The sequence below is a fragment of the Tamandua tetradactyla genome, chromosome 18 (genome assembly GCF_023851605.1).
Source record: "Tamandua tetradactyla isolate mTamTet1 chromosome 18, mTamTet1.pri, whole genome shotgun sequence".
Taxonomy (NCBI): domain Eukaryota; kingdom Metazoa; phylum Chordata; class Mammalia; order Pilosa; family Myrmecophagidae; genus Tamandua; species Tamandua tetradactyla.
The window spans coordinates 78,065,737-78,092,508 of NC_135344.1; the positions used below are offsets into that span (position 1 = coordinate 78,065,737).

Below are 26,772 nucleotides of genomic sequence, written 5' to 3' on the forward strand. Positions count from 1 at the left end.
CACTTTTGTCAACAATTATAATTATTCCTGGAAGGAGAGATCAAGAATATTTTAGAAATTGGAACTAAGATGGCGAAAGACCAAAAATGGGGAGATAGGGAAAAAAATCTGTAACACGTGGACACCCTTCAGACTGTCTAAAATATTTTATTGGCGGCTGAATTCATGTGTGGTAACTATTTTTAAAATTGCAAAACCCAGGGAAAATATATTGCTCAGTATGGCTAATGTCAGTGGGGCTATTTCCAGGGAAAGGCATCTCTTCCTCAGATGAAAACAGAGCCCAGGTTTGACGATATTGGAATATGACGGGCAACCAGCGAATGCCAGGAGAGAGTCAGAAGGATGGCTGCTGGCTCCAGGCAAACCCCAGGAAAATGCTTCACTGAGTGAAGGGAGGAAGCCAGCCACACAGTATGGGTGTCCTGGGCAAATGCTGGCCTCAGCTCTCATCCTCACTCTCAGTAAAACAAGGCCTGGGCCACCTCCTGGGAGGATCGTGGAGCAGGGTTTCCTCAGCATGACCCAGGGTGGACCACGGGTGCCCCCTTCGTAGTCTTACTCCTCCATTCACTTTGATTTACCATTTTACTCTCGCTGTTCCTCCCCTAAATGGCCCCTATTCCTGTATCTTGTTTGCTTCTCTCACCCTCCACCCACCTGACTTTGCTTTTCCCACCTGTAGTCTTGCTCTTTCTTTTTCCTTCTTGTTTTCCTGTAGAGGTCTTCCTCTGTCTTCCATAACATGAGCCTAATGAATATTTGTAATAAACAAACCCATAAGCATTATGTATCTGGTTCTTCACTTAGTAGTTTTACTTGATTTATATAATTATTAATTTATTAATATAAAACATTATTAGTATAATTTAATGTGTCACTCTGAAAAACAAATCTCAGAGAAAATTAAGTTGGCGTATTTTGGTTGTATTTCCTCCATGAATGATTTTTAAATATGGCTGGAGAACTTAGCATTCCAGGTATACTGCGTTTTGCAGCTCCCGGGATAGTTGCTTTTCTTAAAAAGGCACAGTCTAACTTGCCATTTCTTGTTGTAGAGTCTGGATCAGTGGGCAGTTGAGGGAAGGTGTTTCTGAGGTGGGCAGGTCTCTGAGCAGCTTCGCTGCCCCTACTGTCATGGCCAGAGCCCCCTCTGCCTGTCAGCGGCAGTTTCTCCAGAGAACGTCCCTGCTTTAGCTTTGATTTGTGCATTCTTGAATGAAGCACAAACAGTGATACTGGTTTTGTCCGAGGTGAAAGCTGGTTATTGCTTTTTTAGACCATGGCTGAAAATCTCCTGCTCAGCAATCGTCATCCAAGCATGTCCCAACACCTACTGAAGACTTCCAGCCCCTGGCCGAACTGCCCGTAGGGAGTGAGGAGGCTGTTTCGCGTCCTGTCTCACAGGCTCACACGCTGGCATGCTAAGAACCAGTTTCATTTCCCCAAAGAGTAAACAGGGACCAGAAGCAATGAAGTATTTCAGAAGCATGCACATTAAAAGAATTATAGAAAGGTGTTAGTTAATTATTAGCTGAAGCCTAGATATGCTTCATTTGCAGTAAATTCCACATCTAGATGTCTTGGGATCCTGGGTTTGGGTGTGATTGTTTGTGCTTCACTTTGGTTCATTTGCCATTGTTTTTTTCTTTTTTAGTCAAAGAGGGTCATAAAGTTTTCTTTGCTATCATTCCTGACATCGGTTCATAAATCCAGATGACCCCTAACTTCATCCTGTCCCCATTTGATTTTTTAAAATAGTTTTATTCTCCTACCATACCATTCCTCCAGAGAACAATCATGGGCTCTCAGTATAATCACAGAGTTGTGCATTCGTCACAATGCTCAATGTGAGAACATTCTCATTATTTGAAAAAAATAAAAATTAAAAAATTAAGTTAAAAATCCCATACTCCTTATACTTCCCAATATTGAGTGTTGGTGTGATACCTTTGTTACAACTCATGCAAGAATATAATGTTACTGCTAACTATACTACTTAGTTTGTATTGGTTGTATTTTCCCCCATATACAAGGTGTTAATAGTACCTTCTAATAGTCACATACATTCATTATAGTTCATGTAAGAACATTCTTTTTCATTTAATGTGGTTAACATTAACCACAGCCATCGTCCACAACAGTCCAATGTTTTATCCTCTAATTTACTTCTAGTGACATATATAACCTTAACTTCCCCTTTTAACCATAATCGCATTCATAATTCAGCACTGTTAACCTTACAGTAACATGCTGTCATCACCTCTATCTATTTCCAAACATTGACAATCAACTTTATTAAAAAGTCTTTACAAATTAAGCAGTAGCTACCCACTCTCTACCCTCTTTCCATCACTTGGTAACCTATACTCTAGATTTTAATTCCAAGAGTTTACACATTGTAATTAGATCATATTAGTGAGACCATGCAAAATTAGCCTTTTGTTTCTGGCTTATTTCACTCAACATAATGTACTCAAGGTTAACCCAAGCTGTCTCATGCATTAGGACTTCATTCCTTCTTACAGCTATACCATGTTCCATCATACGTATATACCACAATTTCTTTATCATTCATTTGTTGGTGGACACCTAGGTTGTTTCCATCTTTTGGCGATTGATGGAACTGCCAAACTGTCTGCTACAGTGGCTGCACCATTCTACATTCCCATCAACAGTGAGTAACTGTCCCTATTTCTCTATATCCTCTCCAATACCTGTAGTTTTCTGTTTTTTTTTTTTAAACTGACCATTCTAGTAGGTACAAAATGATATCTCATTGTGGTTTTAATTTGCATTTTCCTAATGGCTAGTGATGTTGAGCATCTTTTCATGTGCTTTATAGTCACGTGTATTTCTACTTTGAAAAGCATCTATTCAAGTCTTTTGCCTATTTTTAAATTGGGTTGTCTTTTTATTGTTGAGGTGTAGGATTTCTTCATTTGTTCTGGATATTAAAGGCTTATTGGATGTAGAGTATCCAAATATTTTCTCCTATTAAGTAGGCTTTTTTTCACTTTCTTGGCAAAGTTCTTTGAAGCACAAAAGTATTCAATTTTGAAAATTTCATTTATCTATTTCTTCTTTCCTTGCTTGTGCTCTGGGTATAAGGTCTAAGAAAACACCTCCTACCACCAAATCTTGACAATGCTCTCCTACATTTTTTCTAGAAGTTCTATGGTCCTAGCTTTTATGTTTAGGTCTTTGATACATTTTGAGTTAATTTCTATATAAGGTGTGAGATAGGACCTACCCTCCTTCTTTTGGATGTGGCTATCCAGTTCTCCCAGCACCATTCATTGAAAAGAATGTTCTGTTCTGTCCCACTTGAGTGGACCTGGATCCTCGTCCAAAATCAATTTTGGTGATAGGTATGAGGGGCTGTTTCTGAACTCTTTATTTGATTTCATTGATCAATATGTCTGTCTTTATGCCAGTACCATGCTGTTTTTGCCACTATAACTTTGTAATATGCTTTAAAGTCAGGACATGTGAGTCCACTCTCTATTTTTTTCTTTCTCAAGATGTTTATGGCTATTTGAGCTTCTTGCCATTCCAAATAGATTTAAAGATTGGCTTTTCCATTTCTGCAAATTAGGCTGTTGGAATTTTGAATGGGATCCCATTGAATCTGTAAACTAATTTGGGTAGAATTGACATCTTAATTACATGTAGTAAAAATCTGTAATGCTCTATGAATTCATGTGTCATCCTTGTCTAGGGGCCATGCTAATCTTCTCTGTCTTGTTCCAATTTTAGTATGTATGCTGCCAAAGCAAGCACAGGTTCATTCACTTTTTTTTTTTTCTTACATGGGCAGGCACACTGGAATCTAACCCAGGTCTCCGGCTGGCAGGCAAGAACTCTGCCACTGAGCCACTGTGGCCCACCCCAGGTTCATTCACATTTACAAACTATTCTAATGAGTAAAAAATATTCTAAAACTGTCACTTGGATTTCTACTGTAAATCACAGCAGATGATCTGAATCTAATAGAAGAAATTAAGGAAATGCAAGTTTCTTACTTGGCTAAACAAGTAAGTCAATGAGGAAAGATGTAGTGTTAAGGACCATGATTTAGGAATATGAGATGATTGAGTACACAGAATAAGACATAATTGTGATGTGACTTCCAAGAAAGCGAATTCAAATTTAGGAAGCTTAATGGTGATATAAAAATTAGAATGAGGAAACTGAAACACCTCTTCAGTTTTGTCCTGGTTGGATCAAACCTACACTGTGGTGTTCAGGTCGGGGTGTCGCAGCTTAAATGAATGGAGTTAACTGCATTTACTCAGAGGAGAGTGACTAAGGTGATTGAAGGATGAAAAGTGACCTCTGAGTCAAAAAGATGCATAGAATGTCATGAGCTTGCTTGATATTCTGTGTTAACAAGTGGCATTCCTGTTTATTATAAAATAATTTATGATCTGTTGTGTTTTGAGAACTTGAATTTGTACCTTCTTTCTTTTTGTAGCTATGGAAGATGCAAGTTATCTCTGAAGTGGGAAGAGAGAGGAGGGTGCAGAGCAGTGATAATGGAGAGGGGAGGGTGAAATGCAGTGATAATGGAGAGAGGAGGGTGCAGTGCAGTGATAACGGAGAGGGGAGTGTGCGGGGGCAGTGAGAGTAGAGAGGGGAGGGTGAGGTGCAGTGATAATGGAGAGGGGAGGGTTCGGGGCAGTGATAGTGACATCAGTGAGTTGACATGTGCTGCTAAAGCACTGTAAAGACCACCAAGAACATACCTGAAAGTGAGCAAGTGGACTCATTACTCCCTCTCTAGTGGGAGGATGCTTACCATGGGAACTGAGGGGCACCTCAGTAAAAGGGTGTTTGAAAAAACTATAAGAGGATTTAGCTTTAGTTGGGTTATTTTGCAGAGGGTATAAGGAAGCAGAGGTTCTCTTCAAATTGATTGTTGTCAGAAAATGGTAACAATTCTATGATTAGACACTTAAATAAATCTTATATATAGGGAAGGCAGACTGTGGGATAGAGCTGTGATCGGTCACTCATTCATATTAGCTGAGACAGGACACTGTTTTCTGGTTGTCAGAAGGATCTTTCGTTTGTCTGAGTTTATCATTGTCTCAAAGTGATCTTATTTGATGTGGAGATTGTGAGAGATTGTTTATGGCTTAGCTGTGAAGTCATGTCAGTTTGCAGCAGCACTGAGGATAAGGTGTAAATGGCAGATACTTCCTGAACATCAGCAGCTGCTATTTTCCTTTCTCAACCCTAATGGGGTCATTCAAGAGTTTAGTGACATATCAAGGAAAGTCAGGATCTTTTATGAATTTCCTAAGAGCAAATACTTCTACACTGGGACAAAGTTCCCATCTGCAAATTACCGTTCCCCTTCTTTCCTTTCTGGATAACACTCCTATTAATTATTAGAAATTATGGTGAAAAAGATTAAGTGGAAGACACTTGTAAAAGATGCAGCAATGCTCTAAGCCCAACTCTGCAAGTGAAATCATTGCCCTCCACCCTACATGGGACATGACATCCAGGTATGGAAGTCTCCCTGGCAGTATGGGAGATGACTCCCAGGGATGAATCCAGACCTGACACCATGGGATCATCAATTATATCCTGACCAAAAGGGGGAAAAGAAGTGTAATTAATCAAGTATCAATGGCAGACAGAGCTTCAAAACAGTTGAGAGGCTACTTTGGAGGTTGCTCTTACGCAAGCTTCAGGTAGACCTTGCTACCTGTCATAACCTGCCAACCCCCAACCAGGACCATTCCAGCCAATCCTAAAGAACACCTAGGACAATTTACAAGATTCCACAAGGGTTCCAGGCACTAGAGTAGTTTTCCAGAAACCCACAACTTCCAGATGGGTCCCTGGTCCAGGTAAGTCCAGAAACCTAGCCCAGCCTCTCCAATCAGATAGTTCCATCTCCCTACCCCATATTAGTGACAGACCCTTCCAATATCAAAACTTTAGAATTGCCATAGCCCAAACAACCCCAAAGAGAGGTATGGAAAGATCAAAGGTGATGTGAAATTATACATAGAAGATAGGACTTAACAAATAAATATGAATGCTGAATCATTAAATTGATATCTATTTTAATCTCTAGTATTTAAAGCAGCTAGAAGTAAAAACCTAAAATTGTGAAATTGTAACCCATGTCAAACTCTGAAATATGTTCTACCAGTAATTGTGGTGCTGTGTTTTGAAATTTATAGCTTTTTTTTGTATATATGTTATTTTTTACAAAAGAGAGTCAATTGTGATGATAAAGTATTTAAGCCCGCTAGGCCTGCTATATCCTGGAGCAGCTAGAAGGGAAAATATGAGGCGAGTGTGTGGCAGCCCATGATGAACTCTGGGATCTGTCCTGTAACTTTTTGAAAAGTGCTTTGAAAACTATTGCTTTTTTATTTCTTTGTTTTGTATATATGTTATACTATACAATAAAAGAAGTAAAAAAAAAAAAGGTGCAACAATGTAGAAATAAAATGTCTTCGAATGATAATGTTCCACAACTATTTCTGGTGATGCTGGTAATACACCATGAAGCCAATAAAGTCCCCCAAGTTTCCACAAGCTGAGCTGGTACCTTCAATACATCTCCCAGTCTCTCAATGAGAATATAACCCCTGGGAAGAAAGTCTATAACCATAATAAAATTAGAACAAAATACTATCAGGAAAGGTTAATGCTATAAATCTATGATGTTAAATTTAAGTCCAATGGTAGCTACAAAGAAAATATCAGTGTATAGGCAAGTTCACAGAAAGAGAACTTAGAGTACAAGTGGCCGGAGACAGAGGGGAAGGCAGAATGTAGTGTTAATATGTATTAGGTGTAGGGTTTCTGTTTTGGGAGATGGAAAAGTTTTAGTAATATGTGGTGGTAAGGTTACTGCAACATGGCGATATGATTAATTCCAGTGGATGGTATATTCTGGAGCGGTTGAGATAGGAAATTAATGTTGTTGAGTATATGTTCTTACAATAAAAACATAAAGAGCAACTACAATAACAACAAAAAAAACAATGACAAAGGTAATACAAGACCCTCAGCAGGATATAACAAGGGAAGAGAAAAGGCTCAAAAGGACGTAATTGAGACATATGAAAAAATTGGAATATATACTCTGAGTTTATATCAATGTTAAATCCCTTGAACTTGATAAGTGCGCTTAAGGTGGACATATAAGTGAACTTCCTTGTTCCTACATGGTGGTATCAAGTGTTCAAGGAGCATGATGTGTGCAACTTCATCTCGTGTCCAGTAAATGGATTGATAAACAGATAGGTGAGTGGATGAGAGGTGGATATGTAGATGGATGCATTAATAGATTGATAGATAGGCAATTTTGCCACATTTGACACAGTAAATATGGCAAAATGTTAAAATTGGTGGATCTGGAGGAATAGGGGTATATTTAAGTTCTCTGTTTGGTGCTTGCTCTATTTTTGTAAATGTCCTGTAAGATTGGAAATACTTCAAAATAAAAAGTTTAATATATATATATAAATAATATACAGCTATATTATATATGTGCGTATGTATGTATATCAGCACGGGATTTTAAAACATTGTCTTATATAAAGATTAGAAATGACTTTTTGCTTTATCTATTTTAACTGTAGTTCAGTTAAATATTTATGCAAGTCAGACAGTATGAAGAAGAGAGTTGGAGAATCAAATATTTTGAAGGGTCTTATGAGATAAGGTTAGCAGCACAGGTATCTGCTAAATAATAGAAATTGCAGAATTTTAAATAATTATAGGGTCACAAAGGAGAACCCTAGTTAACATCCCAAAGAAATTACCCACATTTAGAAACATCCTTACTGTTAGAAAAAGATTTATTTTTATTTTTTTCTGAAAATTATGGTTACAATGCAATTCCCCCAAATGCATATTATTAAAATATTTTAAATTAAATAATGTGTAAGCTAAAAGATACATTTTAGTTTTATATGCTTTTAGAGTGTTTACTTTAGATCAGGTTTTTGGAGAAGAATCCATTAAACAAAAGGGTTAAATCTCCCTTTAATGGCCCCAAAAGGGAATTCCAAACCCACTATTTTTTCTACATTTGGGTAGAATGGAAAAGCTGTTGCCTTGCAGTGCCCTGTCTTATCTTAAAAACTCACATAGTTTATCATTCTACTTCAAAATGTGACAATCTGGGTTAATATAAAAATTACATTTAAAAAACACACTAGAGCATTCCCTTTAGGCAATACCTGTGCCACTCCCATTGGAATGTGTCTTCAGTGCTGCCCACCATGGGGATTTTCATTACATGTCTCACAATCAGGTGGATTATGAAGTCATTATCTGGAGCATTTTTATGTAATCAAACTGTCTTCACAATTTTATTTTAGCCTTTCTTCCAGTTCTCGAGGTACAGAGTGACATAGCAGCATCAGGCAAAATGAAGTTTCCACTGAATCATTTTCAACATTACATTATAAATGAAGTGATCAGAATAATTCCATGAAAATCAAGGCAGGATAATAGGTAGATTATCAAAGATGCTTTAGTGCGCAGCATCGACTATGTGCTGGACTCAGTGAACAGGTCTGACGAGGCATTCCTCACGTGGTCAGGAATCCCAGTCTTCTCAAGTAAGACTGTCGCATATGATAATAATATTGTGTGAGGGTGATCTGAACTCTGCACAATATTTGTGCATTCCTTCTGTTTTCTTTCCTTTTCTTGATGTAACTGAGATGGCTGAACAGTTAGTATTTTCTTTTATTTAATTGCTTTTAGAATTCAAGAGGTCCATTTTCAGGCTTAAGATTTCTACATAAATATCATTCACTGGCAACTAAAAGAATAAAATATCTAGGAATAAATTTAATTAAGCATATAAAGAGCATGTATGCAAGAAACTACAAATCATTACACAAAAAAATTAAAGTAGACCTATATAAATGGAAAGACAATATGTTCTATCTTTAGTACATAGATTGGAAGATTGAATACTATTAAGCTGTCAATATCACCCAAAGGAATTTGTGGATTTCATGCAGTCTCAATAAAAATTCCATCTACCTTCTTTGCAGAAATGGAAACCTTAGTGAACAAATTCATATGGAATTCATATACGGGAATACTGTTATTTTATGCATGATTGCTCATAAACCCACAACTTCTCTAAAAAAACAGTTCAGGAAAAGGAACTGCAATTTGAAACAAATAAACAAAAAGAAACAAAGGGGAGAGAGCAACATCAGAAACAGAACAAAAATATAGAACAGGAAAGACCTGTCTGACAATTTTTTAGTCTGTGTACTGGTGAGCCTTGGGACAGTAGATGCCTGCAAGTGGTGAATGAAACATAAGGAAGAAGATATAAAAGGTAAAGAAATACAGATTAAAAATTTCACATGGAAGGGCAAGGGACCCCAAATAGAAAAAAATCACCTTAATAAAGAAGAATAAAATTGGAGATCTCACATTTCTCAGTTTCAAAACTTGTCACAAAGGTATGGTAATCAAAACAGTGTGGTACTAATTCAAGGGCAGACATATAGATGAATAGATTAGAAATGAGAGGTCAGAAATAAACCTATACATTTATAGCAAGATTTTTAACACGGGAATAAAGTCCACCCAATGGAAAAAGAATAATATCTTCTACAAATGGTAATAGAAAAGTTGGGTATCTATCAAAAGAAAGAAAAAGAAAGAGAATGGACCCCTACCTTGCACCAAATTTAAAAAAGTTAACTCAAAAAGGATCAACAGTCTAAATATGAGGGTTAAAACTATAAAGATCTTAGAGGAAAACATAGGGAAAAATCTACAGGACATTGTATTAAGCAATGGATTCTTACACTTTCTTACGTTAAAGCATAAGGAACAACAAGAAACTAGATAAATAGGACTTCAGCAAAATTTTTAAAACATGTACATTTAAGGACATTATTAAGAAAGAGAAAAAACAGCCAACAGGATGGGAAAATATTTGGGAAGAATATGTCTCATAAGGATTTAATATCTAGAATATATAAAGAACTGCTACAATCAACAACAAAAAGAAAAGTGTGGTGGTTTCAAACTCTACATAACCTGGAAAATCATGTTCTTAAAGCTAATCCATTCCTGTGGGTGTAAAACTATTTTAAGTAGGGCCTTTTGAGGAAGTTACTCCATTTAAGGCAAGACTTATCAAGGATATTAATCCTCTTGCTGGACTCCTTTATAAACAAGTTGGAGAGAGAGAGAGAGTGAGAGAGAGAGAGAGCACTAAAGTGAGAGTGAAAGTGAGAGCGAGAGAGCAAGAGAGAGAAAGAGGGAGGGAGGGAGGGAGGGAGAGAGGGGGTGGGGGTGGGGGTGGGGGAGTGAGTGAGAGAGCCAGCCATGGAAGCAAGAAGCTGAATGCAATGAAACCTGGAAGAGAAGGGAAAGACTAGTAGATGCTGCCAGGGGCCTTGCCATGTCACAGAATAATCCAGATTAGCAGCACCCAGTCTTTAGGAAGAAATCATCACCTTGATGATACCTAAATTTAGACATTTTCGTGGCATCAAAATTGCAGGCTTGTAAGCTAATAAATTCTCCTAGTTAAAGTCAATGAATTTCATGGTATCTGCTGTGAGCAACTTAGCAAACTACAACAACAAGCAACCCAATTTAAAACAGGCAAAAGACCCGAAGAGACATTTCCCCAGAGAAGATATTTAAATGGCCAATAGGCACATGAAAAGATGTTTAACATCAACAGCCATTAGGGAAATGTGAATCAAAACCACTATGAGATACACATACACATATATACCTCACATATAAAAATGGCTACTATATTAAAAATCAAAATAACAAATACTGGTGAGGACACAGAAATAGGAATCCTTGTACATTGCTGGCAGGATGGTAAAATGGTACAGCCACTGTAGAAAACAGATTGTCATTTCCTCCAAAAGTTAAACCTAGAAATACTGTAAGACCTGGAAATACTACTTCTGGGTGAATTGAAAGTAACTCAAGCACATATTTGTATACCAATTTTCATAGCTGCCTTATTCACAATAGACAAAAGGTGGAAGCAACCCAAATGTCCATCAACAGATTAATCAATAAAAATTGTGGTATATACATATAATGGATTAATCATCCTTAAAAAAGAGTGATGACCTATGGTTAGCAGTAATATCTTAAAATTCTTTATCAACAGTTACTGGTGTACCACACCAGTACTAAAGGTCAGTAATAGGGGGCAATAAGAGATATGGGGTGCTTTGGGTTTTCTTTTTTTGTGTCCATTTGATAATATTCTTTCTGGAGCAATGAAAATAGACTAAAATTGAATGTGATGATGATTGCACACTTGGGTGATGATACTGTGAGACATTGATTGTATACTTTAGATGGAATATATGACAAGTAAGTATACCTCAATAAAATCTACTAAGAAATCACCCAGAAGTGATGTCCTGATACGTGCCACTACATAGACAAGCACTGAAGACGCATTGAGTGAAATAAGTCAGACACAAAGGGATAGCTATTGTATGTGAAATAGCTAGAATATATGAATGCTTAGAAACAGAAAGTAAAGTAGAGGTTAGGAAGGGTGGATTAAGAGGAATGGAGAATCAATGTGTAATGGGTATAAGGTTTCTCTTTGGGTTGGTGGGGAAATGATGGGTGATATAAGGACAGCACATTATGAACGCGATCAATCCTACTAAATGGTCTGTTGGGAATAGTTGAGACAGGAAAGTTCATTTTGTACATGTTTTCCACAATTTTAAAAAAGCACAGCTAAAGAGCCAATGTAAATTAAATGCAATATATGATCTCGGACTGGATCTAACAGTGGAGCAGAAGATACCCATAAGGGCAAAATTGTAATATAGACTGAAAGTTTTATATCAATGTTAAATTTCTTGAACTTGATGAGTTCTTAATGAGGTTACATAAGTGAATATCCTTGTTCTTAGGTAATGTGTGTGAAAGCATTACTTGTTCAAGAAACATATATACAACATACTCTCAAATGTTTAGAAAATTGATATAAATAGATATATACATAGACATACAGATAGATGGATAAATAGGTGGAAAGATTGATTGACAGATGGATAGACAGAATGGGGCAGCAAATGCAGTAAAATATTAAAATTGATGGGTCTGGGTATCTGGGATAGGGTACTGTGAGGTCAGGCTCATGTGTCAGCTTGACCAGGTGGTGTTGCCCAGTTGTCTGGTCAGGCAAGCACTGGCCTGTCTGTTGCTGGGAGGACATTTCATGACCGTTTTGCTGCATCCACAGCAGATTGCATCTGCAAACAGCTAAGGGGAGTGTCTTCTGTAATGAGTGATGCTTAATCTAATCACTGGAAGCCTTTTAAGGAGGATTCAGAAGAGAAAATCGCGCCTTCTGCTTCAGCCAGCCTCTCCTGAGGGTTCACTGATAAACTACATCGGAGCTGCAGCTCATGGCCTGCCCTACAGAACTTCGTCTCTTACATCCCCACAGCTGCGTGAGACACTTTTATGAATCTTATATTTACAGATATCTCCTGCTGATTCTGTTTTTCTAGAGAACCCTAGCTAATATAGGTATGTTTTAGTTCTTTTAGGGGTTTGTATTATTTTTGGAACTGTCCTGTAAGTTTATTTGAAAAAAATCCTTTTACCTAAGAGATCCCTTAATAATAGATATAGTGAAAAAAAAAAACCACACACCCAGATTTGATATTAGGAGACACAAAGACTTGTTCTATGCTTCTGTTAAAATACATTCTAAAATCAGTATTTTGTATCATAAAGTTGGTACTTTTAAAGGGAACAAGGTTTCTATCTGTTTTGTCTGTTCTGATTAGCACTGTTCTTTTATAGAGTACTGAAATTCTTCCACAAATCATGTCATTTCTGATGGATACTTTCAAACAACACGTAAGCCTCCTGGCTATATCCTGGTGGACATCGAATCATATTGCACCACATTGATTAACTCATACCTCCAACCAGAGCAGCTGACTCGGGATGGACACATGACCCAAGCTTAGACAACCCCACTGTTTCCCAGGATTTCTCTAAGTGAACTGGCTAGAGGACTCTCCTATCTTGTCTGCTCACTAGGCTGAAAGAGAGATTTAAACAGAGCTCTCTGTGGCAATGATTCCAGCTGAACGTGCACAGCTGACCTAAGAAGATGAAGCAAAAGAAGAAAGAGATACAGCGTTTCCAAATCTGCTAAATAGGAGGTCAGATCCACCGCTGTTCTTCGGCGGTTTGGCACCGTCAGCCCGTATAGTCTGTTTTGCTTTGTTTGTTTGAGTCAGTTCAAGTTGGGTTTCTGTCACTTGAAACACCTGCCACTTGCAGTGCTGGTGGGATGTGCCACCTCTCCGGGCCCCTGCGTCCTCACAGCTCTCTGAAGGTGGGCATAGAGGGACCATACAGAGCAGGTAGGCATATGCAAATGGGCTTCCCACACCATATCCAGTCGCGCTAAACCCATGAGCGCCAGGTGGGTAATACCCTCTGACTTCACTTCTCCATAAAGTCTCTGTGGGAAAATGGTTATGGAGACATTTAACAAGTAGTCGCTAATATTAATTTTATTCTTTATTTCTATGTAGACTTTTTCTCTTCAAAAGCAGAATAAGCAGTATATTTTAAATAGCAGAATTGGAATACTGTTGAAAGACATGAAGATTAAATTCACGCTTTTTTTAAAATTCAGGACAGAGAAAATTTGGTTCAAATAAACTTTGTACTTGAATATTTAAGATTTCTATCCCATCTTCCAATTTATTTTTTCTCTCAATCCAGATTCGATATTCATTTAGAAAGGTTAAATTTTCCCGTAATAATTTATGTCAGGAAATGAGTTGGGAATACAGTAAAATTTCATTATTTTAATATTTACCAACTAGGAAGCTGTGGTAATTTGAACAGCTGCTCTGTTGAAATTTACTTTTGATTATAGCAGCTTATTATTATAGTAAAAATGAAGAGATTTAGCAAAATCACAATTGAGTATTTGAGGGAAAAATCTCTTAAAATACATTTTTAAGTAACTATTTTCCTTCTGAGAGATAATTAAAATATTTTTAGCATAGATATATTTATTGGGATGATATATTAATAAGATATTTAATAATAATAACTTTAGTGACTATAAAAATGGCAAAGAATTTTAGTGATACAAGAACCATTTTCTATTATTATAAATTAGAAACAAGACACAGAATCGTATTTATGTAGGTTCTTAGCCATGCTAAGTGGAATACGTAGAAGAAGGGAAATACACCACAATGTTATTATTTACAGATGAGTTACTGGTGAATTTTTAAAGCTTTAATTAATACTGGCTCATAGCTTTGCATTCATTTTTCCTTTTGAAAAATAGCAAACTTGCAGAAAAGTTTCAGACACTATACAATGTTTTTGCTGAACTATTTGAGTTCTGATGTGATGCCCCATTACCCCTGAAAATGTGAAACCCTAAAAAAGGCTTTTCTCTTTTATAACCACAATATAGCAATCAAAATTCGGGAGATCGATTTTGCACATTACTATCAATAGTCCACAGACCCAATTCAAACTTTACCAATAGTACCAATAATGGGCCAATTTTCCTTTATAACAAAAATGTCTATCTTGAGTAATGTGTTTTATTTACTTACCAATTCTATTTATTTTCCTTCAATCTGCTACAAATCCTTGGTCTTTCATTGACTTTGGTGACCTTTGTCACTTTAGGTGTCAGGAGAATTATTTTTATAAAATATCCTTAATTTGGGCTTGTTTATAGTGTCCCCCAAATTAAGTTTAGGTCGTACATTGTTGATGAGCTATCACAGAAGTGATTTTGATTTGTTCCATTCCTGATCACTTAAATAAGGTAATGTCTGCCAGGTTTATCCACTATAGTTATTCTTTCTCCCTTTGTAATTAATAAATTTGGAGGGAGAGTCAACAAGTATAATGAGGTTCTGTGATCATCTCATTCTTCATCAAACTTCCACCCACTAGTTTTAGTATCCTTACGTATTTCTTACATTGGAAAGTGGTGATTTTCTAATTCTATTCCTTCAGTATTTATTAGTTATCATTGTAGTACAAGAAAAAAAACTTTTCTCCATTTGCTTACTCATTTATTTACTTTTAATAATCTCATGGACTCCTATTTTATCCAATGGGTAATAATCCATTACTATCATTATTTATTTTGATACTCAAATTCCCAGATTTCAATAGAGGAGGCCCTTTTGTGCTGGTTTGAAAGAATTACGTACCCTAGAAAAGACATGTTTTAATCCTGAGCCATCTCTATTCAGAATTGTAGGTTGGAAACTTGATTCGATTATCTCCAAGGAGATGTGACATGCTCAATTGTGGGTATTAACCTTTGATTAGAGGGAGTGACTCTACCCATCCCAGGTGGGTCTTGATTAGTTTAAAAGAGGAAACATTTTGGAGAAAGCTGTAGAGCCAAGAGAACCATGAGAGCCCACGTAATCAGAGACCTTTGGAGATGAAGAAGGAAGATGCCCCTGGCGGAGCTTCATGAAACAAGAAGCCTGGAAAGTAAGTTAGCAGATATCACCATGTTTGCCATGTGCCTTTCCAGTTGAGAGAGAAACCCTGAACTTTATCGGCCTTTCTTGAGTGAAGATAGCCTCTTGCTGGTGCCTTAATTTGGACATTTTTATAGACTTGCTTTAATTGGGACATTTTCATGGCCTTAGAACTGTAAATTTGCAACTTAATAAATTCCCCCCTTTCAAAAGCTGTTCTCTTTCTGGTATATTGCATTCTGGCAGCTAGCGAACTAGAACACCTTTCAAGCTGACATCTGTGTCCTTTATATATTTTTTGAGCTCTTACTTTCCTGAATTACAAAAAATGTAAGACTCCTCTTGAGTTTTCCCTTCCAGCACTGGAACCAGATGTTTCTCCCTAAGAGCTCACTTTATTTTAGTAGAATATGGTATTTAAAAATAGAAACCAAGATTTGTGTGATAGGTGTGCTCATTGACAGTAGTTGTCATTGCACCTATCCCCTTGTGGACACTCTCCTTTCAACACTGGAGCTGGGATATCATGTCCTCTGCTTCACAAATGCCCCTCACCCAATCCAGAGCCCCTCACAGCCCCTCACCTCATCTCCCACATGAATGCTCTCCACACCTTGCTAGGGTTTCTGATGCTCTTCTCTGGGCCACTTCCAGCACTGAAGACTTCAGTGCATGCCCTCAATCAGGCTCTGACTTTGGCACCTGGCTGCACAGACTCCCTCTTCACCTTCCTTGTGCTTTATAGGTTATGGGATCCCATGATTGTTTGACTGCTGTATGTCTGTGGAATGCCACTAACTTAGGAGACAGGGGTCTCAACCATGCATAGAAAGGGGTATGCATGTGATAGGAAAGCATCAGATCCCTCAGATAACTAGAACTATTTACAAATTGATAAGCAAAAATCAGATGTTATAGAAATGGATTTCCAGCTATCCAATTGAGTGTTTATTCTGTCTCCCATTTTATAAGAGTTAGAACATCCAGACCTGTTCAGTGGCAGGAAAGAATTATTCTGACAAGAGTTCAAAGGGGAGTGCCCATTTGATTTTTCTTATTTGATGAATAAGAAAGCTTATAGTGATTAAAGCTGAAAGGGCTCAGAAAAATATTGATTGATCAACTTTGCCATGGAGAATTATCACAGTATAAGACCATTCATTCCTTGCGAAGATGCCATATAGTTAAGCCCTAGAAATTCCTTCTTCTTCTGCCATTATTCTTTCTCTTTGTCTTTAATAATTTTTTAAAAATTCATTTATTTTATTACAATAGTTAAATAGATTATTACAAAAATATAAACAAATAATTTCTCATACACCTTCGTGAGGCAGTTGAAAAATTCCTTACTTACAATTTGCAAGAGAATTTTTGAATGTTCTAGAATTTTCTGCAACTTGATTTGCCAATCCAATGTCCCATAAAAGAATAAGAATCATCAGTGAGCCAATTACTGAAGATTATCTAAAGAGCAGATTTTCATAGTGTCTTTAACATCCAGAATTGCAGGCATAGTACATTATTTTCTAAGTAATGAAACATGTGGAATTGCCAATAAGGCAATTGCCTCTTCAGGTGTCATTTGAATCTCAAGAAAGTGTAGTAAAATCTTAGGGGGAATCAAGTTTTCTGAATTTTTCATGTCTTTTGCTATGTAAGGAGAAAGAACACAAGAACTTTTCCTGTTATGTTCATAATAAAATTTTACTTCCAGTGCTTCTTAAACTGGAATAACCAATCAACTATTGCCATTTTTAGGGAGAAAAATTACTCCTTGCTGGATTATTGTAGCAGAGCTTGGACTTAAAAATAGTATTTTGTTTTTGTGGAGAGACAGAAATGTTGTAAATGCTGGATTTCTTTTGAAATTAAGAGCAAAGTTCAGTTGAGAAAGCTAACAACCATATTTCTGAGAAGAAACCCTAAGATTGTTCAAAGAAAAACATTAAAGTGATGCAATTTCTATAAATTAGAAGACAGGATGCCCTGACATACTAGGAGAAAAGAATTCATGCTCAGGCTATAATTTATTGTAGATATTAACCACAATCATGCATTCTTTTTTTTTTTTTGCATGGGCAGGCACCAGGAATCGAACCCGGGTCCTCTGGCATCACAGGTAGGCATTCCTGCCTGCTGAGCCACCGTGGCCTGCCCTAATCATGCATTCTTATATTTTAGAACCAAATATTTGAAGGATTTTTGGAAATGATTTAGAATAGTTTAGTATATAATGACTGAAATCTAGATCTGTTTCTTTACACTCTTCCCAGCACAGTGACAACCTCCTGTTGTGCAGCACTTGGCATAAGGGTGATTTTCCACTCTCTTCTAGATGACCAGCTCTAATTCAAGACAATCAATTGGTCAGATATTTTGTAATCTTCTTTACTTTCTTATCTTAGTTATAACAAAATATTCCCAAAGGCTTTTCACAGGAGCTTCCTACGAACCCAGAATGCTCTCACCATAATCACAGGTATTCTTCCTGGAATGTGATGCATCAAGAACACAGAATTTGAAGTGCACGATCTGGGTTGAAGACTCAGCTGTGTGACCTGGCCAAACTCCTTCACCTCTCTGAACCTTGGTTTTCATGTCTTGGTTTACCACTTAGACTACCATGCTGAGAAGAGTTTTGCTTATCTCCATTTTGCCCTCTATATATCAGCTACTGTTATTATCCTTGCTTTTAAAATCAGCCCAGCAGTGATAGCACATGGGAATGTGCAGGCAAATCTCCCAGGGACAGGCCAGAACTGTGACACAGTTGTGGAGAACAGACTTATGCACATCTGATTTAGTCACACGAAAACCATGCTCCAGAAATGAGAAATGTGAATGCAGGAGGGAGACAGTGAGTTGGATTTGGTGTCCTATCCTCCACAGAAAGCACTCAGGTGGTTCGCCGAAACCTAAGGTGAAGGCGCAAGTCCAGGACCAACTCACCCTGCTGTTTCAGTGCTGAGACACAGAGGGGGTGGGGCTCCGAGAGATCAAGAAAGATACTAGTGCTTATTAAGAGCTTTCCAGGCGCTTTTTCCACTGTAATGTACTGACAAGTAGCACAGGACAACCAAGTTACCAGGTCCCATTGGATCACAGACCAGTGCCCTCGGCCACCCGAGGAGGATTTGATGATGGGGATAGCAGAAGGGTCCCCAGCAATAGAGAGAAAAGTGCTTCTTAGTGAACAGGACACAAGGCAATGCCGGTAGGCCCAGTCCCTGATGCCTCCTTTCCTTCCCCTGGCCCTCACTTGGCTCTTGTGGTTCAAAATATGTTACCTTTTATTACAAAATATTGTGGTTTAAATCTCTGGGCTGTATGTGTCGTGGCATATCTTCCCTTGGTAACTCTGTACATAACCTGACAGTATGGAACGGAGTATGGAACGGAGTTCCATAAGTATGGAACGGAGGCAACTATTGACCAAAGAGATCATGTCACTAAAGCCTGACAGAATATTGTTTCTCAAGTGGAAAAATGGACTCTCTGGTACAGCAGAAGAAAAGGAAAGACGTGCTTCAAACAGATGACTCCCACATCAAAGTTGCATTTTGGGTTTCTGGAAATCATCCGTCATTAGTAGCATGATTTTTAGAATATTTAATATAATTATGATAATCATCATGATGATGAAATACAAGCTATATTAATTACTTTCTACTAGAAATTATATGAAATGATTTAGAAGTGCTTTTTTCATTTCATTCTTATAACAACACATGTAAATGCTATTAGCATCCTGTTTGTTTTTCAAATCTGAAGAAATTGAGGCTTATAAGAGAAGCTGAATACCTTGCAAAACGGAGAAGCTGGGCTGATGAGCAAGTTTTCCTTCTTCAAACCCAAACTCTACAAGGCTCTCTAGAGACCATGTGCGGTGGTTATAGAACACAGTGCTGGTGTGCTCAGGGCCTGTGTGGACCTTTTCCCAGTCCTCCTGCTTGGGTGTGTCCTTCTGGGTGGGGCCATGGAGGTGTAGGTGCAGTTTGGACGTTCCATCTAGGTGTGTACGAGCCCATCCCAGTGCAGGACGGAGCTGGAGATGGGGACAGAAGGGGTGGCCAGAAAGCTGCCCTCCTCATACTGCCGTATTCCAGCATGGAATCCCAATTCTGTATTCTGAGAAAGAAAAGAACAAAATCCTGACTGCTTTCAGCTAGGGGTGGACACTAACAGCCAGGCTGTGATGTTCTCATACTGAACATAAACTAGTTCGTAGAATACCAGAAGCAGACAAGGCCACTCAGCGACCACGATAAAATAAGTACACATGATATCACTCCATATTCATATCTGAGCACAGGCAAAAATAAAACCCTATGCAAATTTTATCAAATATCCTCCTCACCCAGTTACAAGAGTGACTGCTTCCTCTTTACCGGTTACAATTTTAACTCTGTTTTGTTTCTCCCCTCTTCTAGATGAAAGTTATTAAGATACCCAAGCACAGAATTGACCCCCCTTTTTGACAGTACCCAATCCAGAGCAAAATCACACTGTCATGACCTCTCTCCAGAATCACCTAACACATGCCCGAAGCCTAGAACAAATCCATCCCAACTCCCTTTCATAGAGATGCGCCATGACTTGCCATGGCGTGCAGCCAACCTTGTTGCAACAAGTACCAAGAAACCCAGCTGTGACTGCAGCTGTGTTCTTAGTGCTGTTTGGCTGCCAAGCACTGATTATCTGAGCCTGGCTTTTCAGGTAATTATAAAGCTATCTCATTTTTAATTGATCATAACGCTTTTCTGACCAGCCTGAAGAAACTTTTCTTTCTCCAAAACTTTTAGCCACTTACTTTTATCTTCAACAGGCCTGGACCTCACTTTATTTAGTCCAGAGGCTGAAATTATTTGTAGTTATCTCCTGAGCAGAGTATGAATATTAGGAATATGCATGTGCATTTTTAAAGAGAGGTGGTAACGATCTACTGAATAATATGAATTGTAGGCAACCTCTGTGTGGATAGGACAGCAGGCCATACTTCTTAATATACAGTATCTATAAAGAAGCAGCAGCAGCCTGAATCTGTTTTAATTTCAGTAAAGCTGTCATCCTCAATTAAATGTGCTGGGAAACGAGTAAAATATTTGGATTATTATGCTGTTCAATATATACTTAATTGTAGGATTTTACTTACAAAATTAAGACTTGCTACAAACCTACCTAGGCAATAGGGATTGAAGGTGGCCTTAAGTTATGAAGATATGAAAAACTCAAGTTCATACAAAGCTTGACTGCAGTGATTGTCCATAAAGGATAAAGGAGGGGTAAATGAAGCTCAGCTTTACTGGTCCTAACTCAAGGCCTTTGCCTTTTCACATCTTTTGCCTTAATTTTGGTGGTCTCTCCCTCTCTCTTAGGTCCCCAGTATGTTACTACTTTTGTTTTTATATTTAATGGACTCTAGATCAGGCGGTACAAGGGAGACTAGATGTTAAAGAGGGAAGGATACTTGCAAGAATAGTTTAAATGAGAGAACTTAGCATCTCAGAGGAAAATCTGTACTCGTACCTCCTGGCCCATTTACCCTTCATATCCTGGTCAGCTCTGAATAAACCTTCAAACAGGACCGTCCCTGCTGTGGGCACAGACCTCGTCCTCCTGGACACTGCACCTCTGTTCACACCAGTCCCCTCCCCCACCTTTCCTTCTGAAATCTTCCTCATGTGGGGTGATCCAAATAGAGTCCACGCCTTCATTTTGTTGTTGAAAAATTAGAAAAGCTCTGCTCTAGAGCTGTCTATTGTGATCCACACTGATGTTCCCCATTGTTTTATTATCTGTAACCCAGATTTTGATAATTGACTATATTTGAAATATTGTGAAGAAATATTTTCATGGTGCAAAATAATTTTCTTTCAAACTGGGCAGAAAAATGGATTTTGCAGATGTGATTAAATTTAGGTCTCGTCAGATGGATGCGATTATCTTGGATTATCCTGGTGGGCCCAGTGTAATTACCCTTGTAATTTAAAGAGGGTGGCAGGTGAATTAAAGTCAGAAAAGGAGATATTAGAGAAGGAGAAGCAGAGATCAGAGATGGGGGCACGGGTGGAGTAAGGTGGGAAATTCAAGGAAATGATTGTATTCTAGAGCCTACAGAAGCATCACACCTTGCTTTTCAGCCAGTGATTTTGGATCTCTGGCCTCCAGAACTGTAAGATAATAAATTTTTGGTAATTTGTTACAGCAGCCTAGGAAACTACAGGTAGTGACGTGCATCTTTTTTGTAATAGAGAGATGGAGATTTATTATAATAATTACAATAACAGGATTTATTGTAGTACTGGTAGGCAGAATTTCCCTCGATCAGCAGTTTAGAACTGGGAAGGGAAAACTTATCGGTTTCTTCTGAAAAACAATTCAAGAGCATGTGTTCTGAGAAGGAGGGAGGAGAGCAGTGAGCAGATGCTAAAAGCTTCACCCACAAAAGCAGCAGGAGTTGTTAGTGGACCAGAGTCTCCGGGGGCGAAGCAAGAAGGTGCTGGTTGCCCAGGAACTGTTTAAAAAAGCGTCCGGGGGCAGTTAGAGCACAGATGGAGATACCCAAAAGGACTTATTTGAAATTTTAACATCTGTAATCTTCATCAATGGCTGAGTACAATCCCAAAAAGACAAGCATGCAGCTTATTGTATAGAAGACACTGTTAGAATACTGTCAGATATGTTACAAATATATTACATTCCAAGTTTGTAGTCCTTTCAGTTTTTGACATATCTATCTTTAAAAATCTTATGTAGTAAAACCCATTAAGATTTCTTCATAGTTTGACATTTAGGATAATGCTTACAAAGGTCTTTCCTGTCTTAAGATCAGATAAATACTTACATTTCTGACTTGAAATTTATAGTATCAAATTTTATATTTAAATTCCATTTGGAAATTATTTTGTTGTATGGCATGAGGTAGTATTCTAAACAGTATTTCCCCTAATGATTAACCAGTATTTTAAATACCATAGCTTTTTTTAATTGTAAAAAAAAATTACATATAGAAACACATATATGTAATATAAACAAACAGATTAAAAGGTAACAGTGGGGACTTCCATTCGACCATGATGGTGGCATAAGATGCTCAGGGTGTTGTTTCCTAGAGAATATTTGAAAAAATTAGCTAAAACTGGCAGAGGCATCTTACTCAAAACCCTGGAAAACAGTTAATGGGTTGCAGTAACTGGGTAAGTGCTTAATCAAGAAAACAAGGCTTTAAAATGGTAGGAGAAGCTTGTGGCACACGTGCTGGGTAATTATAAAGACAAATACAAATATCTATTTGAGGCTCTACTTTCAGTTCTTTTCCATATTTAGTTAGAATTGGGATTGCTGGGCCACACGGAATCATTATACTTAACTTTCTGAGGAATCACGAAAGTGTAGCAGCTGCATCATTCAGCATTGCCGCCTGCACTGAACAAATGGTCTTATTTCTACACATCCTCTCCACCACTTGCAATTATCTGTGTTTTTTTTCACAGTAGTCATTTAAGTGGCTGTGAAATGGTATTTCATCTTGGTTTTGATTTGTTACTGATGGCTACTGACATTGCACATCTTCTCATGCGCGTTTAGGACATTTGTATATCTTCTTTAGAGGACTGTTGAGCTCTTTTGACTATTTTTAAATTGGGTTGTCTTTTTTCTTAAGTTGAAGGATTTCTTGGTGGATTCTGAATGTTAAACCTCCATAGACATGTGTCTTCAAAATAGTTTCTCCCTTTGTGTAGGTTATCATTTAACTTTCTTGATAAAGTCTTCTGAGGCACAAAAGCTTTTACTTTTGATGAGGTACCATATACGTATTTTCTCTTTAGTTGCTTGTGCTTTCGGTATAAAGTCAAAGAAACCATTGCCTAGGACAAAAAGTCCTAGGATGCTTCTCGGTGATTTCTTCTATGAGTTTGATAGTTCTGGCTCTTATATTAAGATTTTTGATCCATTTGGAGTTGATTTTTGTATAAGGTTTGAGGTAGGGGTTCTCTTTCATTTTTCTGCAAATAGAAATCCAGTTTTCCCAACTCTATTTGTTGAAGAGACTAATCTGTCCCTATGAAGTAGTCTTTGCCCCCTTGTCAAAACTCAGTTGGCTATAAATGTGAGGGATGATTTATGTGCTCCCAATTCTATTCCATTCATCTATATATCTGTCCTTGTGCCAGTAACATGTTGTTTTTTTTTTTTTTTTTGCTTTGTTGGGATTTTTAAATGCAATTTTATTGAGATACAGTCATATACATATAATCGGCCAAAATATAATGAGTAGTCCACAGTATTATCATATAGTTGTGCATTTATCATCACAATAAATTTTTGAACATTTTCATTTACCCCCAAAACAATAAAAGTAAGACTAAAAATAAAAGTGAAAAAGAACATCCAAAACATCCCATACCCCTTATCCCCCTTATTGTTTATTATTTTTTGTCTTTATTTTCTTATTCATCTGTCCATACACTAGATAAAGGGGGTGTCAGCCACAAGGTTTTTACAATCAACATGCTCATACTTAAAAGCTCTATAGTTATACGAACATCTTCAAGAATCAAGGCTGCTGGATTACATTTCAACAGTTTCAGACTTTGCCCTCTAGCTATTCCAACACAAAAAAAACTGAAAAGGGATATCTATTTACTGCATACGAATAACCTCCAGAAAGACCTCTTGACTGTGTTTGAAGTCTCTCAGCCACTGAAACTTTATTTCATTTCTCTTCCTCCTTTCAGCCAACCCCATGATGCCAGAGCTAGACACATGCTTGGCTGTCAGGTCCCATATTGCCAAATGCACAGCCCTGGGAAACGTGGCCCGTATAAGTGGGTACAGCAGTGAGCTTACCTGCAGAGTTGGCTTAGACAGAGAGGTCACATCTGAGCCACAAACAAGATTTATAGGGGTGACCCTTAGGCATAGTTATAAGTACTCGTAGCTTCTCCCTTGCAGAAATAAGCTTCATAAGGGCAAGTCCCAAGATTGAGGGCTCAGCCTATTGAATTGGTAGTTCCCTGTGCTTGCGAGAATATCAGGTATTCCCCAGGTGGGGAAGTTTAATTTTACCCCAGTCTCTCAGGGGTACTTTGCAGATACTTTTTTTATCTTCTTCCCAGATTACTCCAGGATGTATGAGGGCATCACACCAACCTGTACAAACCAATAAGATCTAACTCTCTATTCAAGGTTCCATGTAATTATCACGTTCAAATAAACTAACGACACAAGTTAAATTAGATAGTGTGCTACAGAAAATATAAATGTTGCACCCAATAAACATCTCTTTCTTTGATCTCACATAGAAGTTGAAGTTTTAAAATATAGTCGATATCATCCTTTACCCTTTAGTTTGATTTACCTTTGTCCTAACCAGATCAGCTTCATTCATATCTCCAACTGATGTCCGATCTCATTTTCAGCTTTTTTTTTTTTAACAGTTGCTTTTTGGCTAATGCTGACTTTCATAGTTGCAGAACTCTAACTCTGAGGCTAAGATGTCACAGAGATACCCAAACTTCCAGGGAATGACCAGGTTATACACGAAGTACTCAGCATCTCAGAATTTAGAAATAACCATTACAACTCAGAAATAGATGTTACTGTTGTAAGAGCTAACAATTTAGGAACCTTTACAATAAACTTTTCCCTGATAAACTATGCTCTCAGATTCAGTTCTCAGAGTTTTCCTATTATAGTTAGTTCATATTAGTTAGGGGTTATAATGTTGGTATTTTCATTCCTGGCTTATTTAAGTCAACATTCTGTCCTCAAGGTTCATTCATCTACGTACATGCCTCACAATTTCATTCCTTCTTGCAGCTGCTCAATATTCCATTGCATGTATAAACCAGTTCGCCCTTCTGTTCAACAGTTGATGTACCTTTAGGCCCCCTCCATCCACTTCAAATCATGAATACTGCCACCACATACACAAGTGTGCAAATGTCCATTCATATCCCTGCTTTCAGTTCTTCCAGGTATGTACCCAATAACGGGGTTGTAGGATTATATGGCAACCCTGTACTTAGCCTTCTGTGGAACCACAACAGTGGTATATCTTTCTATCCATAATTTCTCCAGCACTTATGTTTTTCTGTTTATTTTAAATCAGTTTTACTCACATACCATACACTCCATCCTAAGAAACAATCAATGGTTCCTGGTATAATCACATAGATATGCATTCACTGCCACAATCTATATGAGGACCTTTCCATTTCTTCTGGAAAGAAACAAGAGGAAAAAAGGAATTAAAAGTATAAGTAATACCATACCCCTCCCTTATACCCCTTTCTTATTGACATTTAACTTTGATATATTGCCTTTGTAACACTTAATGGAACCATATTATATTGTTACTGTTAACTGTTGACTTTACTTTGCACTGATTATATTTTTTCCCATATACCATCCCATTTTGAGCACCTTGCACTATTGACCTTCATTTGCCATCCCTCATGTAAACACATTCTTGTATTTGCAGATTTAATCACCATCTGTCCACTCTAGGTTTTGCTAAGTTATACAGTCCCAGTCCTTATTTTCTGTCTTTCCTTCTGGTGTTATACATACCCCTAGCCTTCCTCTTTCAACAATACTCACACTCATCTTTATTCACAGTATGTTCAATATTGTGCTACCACCAGGTAATATTGTGCTGCCCATTTCTGGATCTTTACAATCAATTCTGCTGAAAGTTCTGTACTTCTTCAGCGTCAACTGCCCAGTCTCTACCCTCTTTCTATCTCCTGATGACCTGTGTCCTCAACCTGAACTCTCAAAATTTGCTCTTTAATGTCAGTTCATATTAGTGAGACCATACAGTATTTGTCCTTTAGTTTCTGGCTGATTTCACTCAGCATAATGTTCTCAAGGTTCATCCATGTTGTTGCATGTGTCATGACTTTATTCTGATATATCATCTTATTTTTTCTTTCTTTTTATCCTTTCCTTACTGATAGTTTCATTTCTACACCCTTCTCCAGACCTCTCTCTCCTGTCTTTTCCTATCTGCTTGTACTGCTCCCTGTAGCATTTCTCATAGAGCAGGTTTCCTGTTCACAACCTCTCTCAGTTTCTGTTTGTCTGATGATATTTTAAACTCTCCCTCATTTTTTAATGACAGCTTTGCTGGATATAGAATTTTTTCTTTCAGTATCTGAAATAGATCATACCACTGCCTTCTTGCCTCCATGGTTTCTGCTGAGAAATCCACACATAGTCTTATCGAGCTTCCCTTATATGTGGT

At 37.7% G+C, this 26,772-nt stretch overlaps 1 non-coding gene across 1 annotated transcript; it reads right to left on the bottom strand.

Moving 5' to 3' along the window:
• Nucleotides 1-3,676: 3,676 nt before the first annotated feature.
• LOC143662799 (U6 spliceosomal RNA) lies at nucleotides 3,677-3,783 on the bottom strand. The gene has a single exon (XR_013165576.1). It is a non-coding gene; the product is annotated as a U6 spliceosomal RNA (small nuclear RNA).
• Nucleotides 3,784-26,772: the final 22,989 nt, after the last annotated feature.